This window comes from Oryzias melastigma, linkage group LG13 (assembly GCF_002922805.2).
Source record: "Oryzias melastigma strain HK-1 linkage group LG13, ASM292280v2, whole genome shotgun sequence".
NCBI classification, from domain to species: domain Eukaryota; kingdom Metazoa; phylum Chordata; class Actinopteri; order Beloniformes; family Adrianichthyidae; genus Oryzias; species Oryzias melastigma.
In genome coordinates this window covers 11,169,828-11,177,049 of record NC_050524.1, presented here as the reverse complement: position 1 = coordinate 11,177,049, position 7,222 = coordinate 11,169,828, and positions in this window count along the sequence as shown.

Genomic DNA, 7,222 nt, shown 5'->3' with positions numbered 1-7,222 from the left:
TTTTTTTCATTCAAATTCATGTTCACTTTCAAACGACCCATCCAGCCTGTGAGTGTGCAGTTCCGTCTCCTGTTCAGTGATAGGTCATGAAGTTGTTATTGCGTTTTTGACTGTTATCGGCATATCTGCTGCCATCTGATCAGAGGGCACTCATACCTGTGTGACCACACGTGATTTTATTATTTTTTTCCTCATTGTGTATTATTTTTGTACAAAATTGAAATCAATGTTGAATCATTATTTATACTTTATGAAAAAAATATTCATATTTCAAGTAAAATGTTTTTTTTCCAAAGCAATTACTGTGCATACTTTAATGTTATTAGATTATAGCAATTTACATTTCTGACAAATTTTTTCAGTGATACATTTATCAAATGTTACATTTCAGTGGAGGAGTGATTTCAACAAATGCAGTTTCGTAATGCCATAATAAAATATATAACTGTATGTTCTCCCCAGCAGTAGGAAAGGGTAGTTCAGTGTTTATAGCTTCAACAAAGATGTGGTGGTGTTGCAGTTTGATAAGAAAAAAAAGCCGCTTTGAAGTCGTAAGAACATTAGAAGAAGCAGGTTCAGTGAACCTCTTGATAGCTCTGCTCATTTGGACTTTATCAGGGGTGACTCCTCTGTAAAAAGTGGAGCTGTGAGTCTAACACATAAATCTTCAGATAGATAACTGCACTAATGTGGGACATTTATTATTATAATTACTACGTTTGTTTCAGGTCAATCCATAGGTCATGTCAGTTTAGAATAACTTTTTTATGCCCATCTTTTAACTTTATGTAGCAAAAGATGAGTAATAGTAAAATTCATTAAAGTTTAGATTAATTTTTTGTATATATTATTGGTAAATTATGTTATTGTTACACTTAAGAACTTTTTAAATTTAGTTTAAAGGTTATTTTTATCTGTTTTTGTGCCACCAGAGGGCAACAGAAACAAACGATACAAGCAGAGAAATTATAGTAAATAATAGGGATGTGTGTAAATAATATTTTAAATATCGCCATGGCAGAATTTTAAATCGATACAAATATTACCCCACATGATTAATTACAATATTTGACTAAAATTAAATTTATTTACACCCCTAGTAAATAAATAAGTGTGTTTTTTATTCATTTCTTTAATTTTTAAACTTGAGTTTAATTGAAATTTAAAGAAAAAAAAGCAAACTGATGTAATTAATAGAACCCTTTAAATCAGGGGTGTCCAAACCTTTTGCACAGAGGCCCAGATTTGGTGAGGTGGAAATGTGAACCATTTGCCTGACATTCATGAAACTATTTTAATAACATCACATTTCAATGAAGTAATTCATTAACATTGTATTGTAATGGCTTACACTATAAAAAAAGAAAAATTGGATCAATTCACAAAAGCTCTGTTATTTGTTACATTTAAAAATATTAGTTTTTATCTAATTAAACTTTATAATTTAGTGAATCATCAACTCAAGATTTACTTTGCTAAAGAATTTTAAATTTGTAATATAACAAATTACAGTTGTGTTAATTGATACAATGTTTCACTTTTTTAGTGTACTTTTAACTTATCATAGAATTAATTGCTGACTTCTAAAGACGCTTTTAACAAAATCTACATCAATTCTTTGATTTTTTCCACTCTTTGTTCCCAGTTAGCTTGTTGTAGAGAGCATGTTTCATCTGGTAGTGCCTCTTCATGGTGAATTACTATTTACTATTTAACTCTAAAATGTTTCTGTTTAACAATAGAGTAAAAATGAAACAATAGGTAAAAGAAAACAGAAAGCAAAACAAAAATGGCTGAACGACTTGACATCCCGGAGGCGCACTGTGAACAGTGATCTGGACAGATATGAGGTTTTAACATTTGTGTGTTTTGCCTATTATAAGTGCAAGTCTGTGTCAAGTGCAAGAACACATTGTACAAATTTAAAACTTGTGACTTCATTTCAGAAGTAATCTTTTCACAGAAAACAGGGTGCAGAACAGGTTTGTACAAAACTATTCTCAGTGACAGTATTCTATAGTCTAAAATCTGAAGTCTGGTCCCTACCAACCCAATGATGCAGCAGAAACAGAGACTCAGTCTAGGCAATGTTTTTCTAATCTTCTATTGTCCAGTTTTCATGATCCTGTGTGAATTGTAGCCTCAGTTTCCTGTTCTTAACTGGCAGGAGTGATACCTGGGGTGTTCTTCTGCTGCTGTGGCCCATCTGCCTCAAAGATGTTCGTGCTGTGTGTTCAGAGATGTTCTTCTGCAGATCTCAGTTGTAACCAGTGTTCATTTGAGTTGCTGTTGTCTTTCTATCTTCTGGAACCAGTCTGGCCATTCTCCTCTGACCTCTGACATCAACAAGACATTTCCTCCCAAAGAACTGCAGCTCACTGGATATTTTCTCTTTTTCTGACCATTCTCTGTAAAACTTTGAGATGGTTGTGGATGAAAATCCCAGTAGATCAGAAGTTTCTGAAACAGTCAGACCAGCCCGTCTGGAACCAGCAATTATGCTGTGTTCAAAGTCACTTAAATCACCTTTCTTCCTCATCCTGATGCTCAGTTTGAACTGCAGCGGATCATCTTGACCATGTCTACATGCCTTACCCTTGTGCTATCAAATCAAATCAAATCAATCTTTATTTATAGAGCACGTTTCCAACAATTGTTGCTCAAAGTTCTTCACATTAAAGACATTTCAAAATTTAAGAGCCAAAGAGCAAGACAAAAAAAAAGAACAAGAAGTTGGTAAAATAAAAATCACATCATTTTCCTATGCTTATATTTTAAACTTTCTTACATAAACCACAGTTGAAAATAAAAGAAAACTACTCTAATTTATCTTGTGTTGTCACATTTTGATTTATTTTTTATGACAAACACTTCTTATTTATATATTATATTGGGTAAAAATTATCCGGCAAAAGTGATGGTGTAACTTTTTATAGCGAATGTGTTCTAGTGTTCATATCAAAATAAATAGGTACATGAATTATTAAATAAGTAAATAAGAACAAACACTAATAAATCAGTAAAATGAATAAAAAATGACAAATTTAAATAAGTAAAATGATAAGTAATATAAAATAATTTCAATATGAAAAAGTTTTTGCATTTAAACTAAAAACCACATTAAAAAGGTAGGTCTTGAGCCTTCCTTTAAAAACTTGAACAGCTTCTGCGCCCCTGAGGCTCTCTGGGAGGCTGTTCCACAGGCGAGGTCCATAGTAACAGAATGAGGCCTTGCCGTATGTTTTAGTTCTGACTTTCGGAATAACCAAAAGGCCTGTACCAAAGGACCTCATACCTTAAAATCATGTCCGATAGATATGAAGGCCCGATACCATAAAAACATTTATAAACCAATAAGAGACACCAGTGAAGATAAAAAATTATTAAAAAAATGGGGTCCAGATGACCCCACTTTCAATGTAAACATGCCCAGGATAGCACAATTGCTGCCCTGTGATTGGCTGATTACAAATGTGCATTAACGAGGAGTTGGACTAATAAAGTGGATAATAAAGAAGCTTTATGAGATTTAAATCTCATAAAGCTTCCGGTATTTTAGACACTATATATAGTATCTTGCCCAAAGACAATACAACTCATGGGTGACCAAAGCGGTAACTGAATCTGTGACCTTTCCATCAGAGGTCAACCACTCCACCTCTGCGCCACAGCCACGCCAACATTTAAAATGTGGTTAGACTTTGCATTCTAAACTCTCCCTGCTCCATTTTTTTTTCCATGGTAAGTGGTTGCGTCACCGTCTTATATTTTCTGAGTTTTACAGGTTTGAATGTTTGGTTGTCAAGCTGGCAGCTCCTCTTCAGAGCTCCGCAAATCGTTCTTGTATTTCATGCTGGAAATTTCCAGGTCTTTTTCTGCTAAAAGGTCATAGCACAAAGTCTGAAGACAGCTGGTAAATATGCTAACTTTTAACTTCATCATTGCCAAACAGAATTAATCAAATTTCCATCATTATTAGATTTTAAATAGTAAAAGAGCAAGCTAAGCAAAAGGGAACAGCACTTCAAAATAAAAACTGGCACAAAGACTGATTTGCAGTTTAAAATGCGATGAACAGTAAAGGAACAGTGCAGAAAACCAAAGCACAACTATGAATCAAACTTTGGTTGCTAAAAATGTCAACATTTTTACAAGCTGGTCTCTCAGATAACCTGATATGAAACTTCTTACATGTAAAAAGAGGATTTAAATATTTGTCCAATATTTTGCCAAAATAATGTATTGGTTACTTTTTTCCTATATGTTAATTTAATTTAATTTAAACTCTAAATTTGTGAAAAAAAAATGAAGCACAAATCAAATCAGTGTTCCTAATCAGCAATTTTGGAATCATTTTGTCTTTTGGGTTACTTGATCCTCCACTTCTGTGATCTATCTGCTGACCAGAGGCTCTCGCAGAGCCCTGCTGAGGACACCCTTGTAATCCACTGATGTTGCTCCATTTGGTTTTCAATAAAGCCTTTGATTCTCAGACCCGGGAAGTCCCTAAAGATCTGACCAGATCTCCTCTTTTAGGGAAACTGAAGTAGCAGGAGTCTCATTTGCATCTGTTAAACACCGAAAGACAACACTCAAGTCTCGAAACATCTCATCTGATTCACTGTTAAGTTCTGAAAACAAAACTAATTGATTTGCAGATTGTATTTTAACAATAAGTAGCAAAACCGTTAAACAAAGCAACATTAACCATAATTAAATCTCATTCACAAATGTTTTAGTTGTCTTAATCCTTATAAATGACTGGAGCATCTAGAAATTTTGAATAAACATTTACTAAAATTGGCTAAAGTGCAGGCAAGCACAGATGGAAAAAATACTTCATGTTCGTGCAGAATAATTTTTCCTATTCATGATTACATCATCTTTCACAGCCTTCATCTCCCTCTTCCTCAGAGCAGAACTCATTTCCCAGAAGGCACCAGGAGACAGAGGAGAAAGATTCATGTTCAGTTAGGCTTGTCTGACAGACATTGTATTGACTGAACCCCATGAAGCCAACATGTTTACTTCCTGTATTAGAAATGCTCTAATCTTTATGTCTTTCAGCTATCATTCTGCAGGAGCATTTGAAAAGACTGCAGTATCCTCCTTATGTGCATTCATTTGTTTGTGTAGCAGTTACATTAGTTTTTCAACTTTCAAGTCTGGATCTTTGCTCATTTTTTTCTTTATAATCTGTAGGTTTTCAGTTACACCTGCAACTGAAACTTTGATTTTAGCCAAATATTCTGCAAAATATTAAACTTCATGGGAAAACTAGTAAAATGAATTGTTTAACCTTCTTTAAAAACTCATTTGCTATTAAACTTTGTAAAAAAAAAAAAAACAGATGAATGTGTTATAGATGAATTCAAATGAAGCAGTTAATTTATCTTAATTGACATCTTTAGAATAGAATATCTTTATTTCTATAGCACTTTTCGCATAAATAATCAAAGTGCTTTACAAAAAGAGCATCAAATCAAAAGACAGAGAAATGATAAAAACCAATTATCATTAATAAAACAACTAAAAACACTGTAAAACAGAATGAGACATGGTAAAACAATGAAGAAAAACATCTTGATCTGGGATTAAAACACTCAATGGTGTAGATCTGACACAACGGCAATGAGAAGGAGTTCCAAAGACGAGGAGCAACGGCTTGGAAGGAGACATCTCCTCTAGAGTTAAAGCGGGTTTTTGGAATGCTTAGTAGACTTTGGTTGGAAGACCTCAAGGATCTGGCCGAAGACTATGGGGTTAAAAGGTTAGAGATGCACGCTGGAGCTTGACTGTGCAAGGCTCTAAAAACTGAAAGTAAAATTTTAAAATCAATTTGGAATTTAATGGGTAAAGTGAAGTAGTGAAGTAATGTGTGTCCGATTGGACAAGCTGAAGAAAGTCTAGCAAATGTTTGTTATAAACAGGTTAAAAGAGAGTTGCGGTAATCTAAACGAGAAGAAATAAAAGTGTGAATAATAGTTTCTTGGTCTGATCGAGGTAAGATAATTTATAATGATAAAAATGATTTTTGTACTTAAAACAAAGCACGTCTTTAGTGCCAAAGAGAAAACAACCCGAACTGTGATCTTTGCTTTTTCTCTCTTTTCCCCTTTATCACGTCTGTCTTGTCTCCCATTTATGAAACAGCAGCTTTTAAGTGTAAAAAATTCAGATCATCATAGAAAGTTCTGTTTTGAATATTTTTTGAGAAGTCCAATATTTTTGTCAGTCTATTCAAAAAGGAAAACTTGGGTTTTTAACATTAGATTGAAATATTATTCCAAGCTTTAATTTCTTGTTAGTGTGAGGATTATGACCTGCAGAAAGTAAAAGCTTAAAGTTTAATATCTCATACAACTTAAACATATTACATTGGACCAACCCAAAAAAATGTATTTAGTAAAAATGTTCTGAAAACTTGGTTGGTCCTCCTTTTCATGAATTACTGCATCGTTGCATGGAGGTGATCAGCCTGTGGTCCTATATATGTGCACTGCAAACTTTTTGATACTTGCAAAGATTTCCAAGATTAGGAAAACTTGATTTAAGGCAAAAAACAAAAAACAAAAAAAACTCAAATTCCAAAAGTTCAGTTTTAAGGGTTTTATTTAAAAGTTCAGTCAGTTCTGACAAGTTAGACTGCATTTATTGTGATTTTTTTGTAAGCAAACATTTAGATTTACTCAATGTTCTAAGAATAACGGCAATTTTGTAGGTTTTCATAAGAATTTATTAAGTTGGGCCAACATGTACTACATTGGTATTCTCGTGCTCTTAATGGTTTGCTCTAAAATGAGCCATTTCCACTTTTTACACTCATTTTTTGTCACTGTTATCAAAATGAACTACAGTTGGGTGCATAAAAACTCCATCCATCCATTTTCTTAACCCGCTATATGCTTTCCAGGGTAACCAGGTTGCTGGAGCCTGCCCTGACTACAGTTGGGTGAAGTCTGACCACACCCTGCACTGGTCATCATCAGTCTGTTACAGGACACATAAAAAACAAAAAGAAAAACACAATATTGGGTTCAATGGCATTACAATAATCTGGCTTTTCTTTAGCTTTTTGCAGTGTGTCAAAAAAGACCAGATCGCTTGGATGGCCTCCTTCAGGTCTTCTACGTTGTTGAGTTTGGTGCCTCTCATCTACTTCTATCGGGTTTGTGTCAGTACGTTGTTGAACCTGCTTGAAGAGAGGCATTGGGTCCCATAT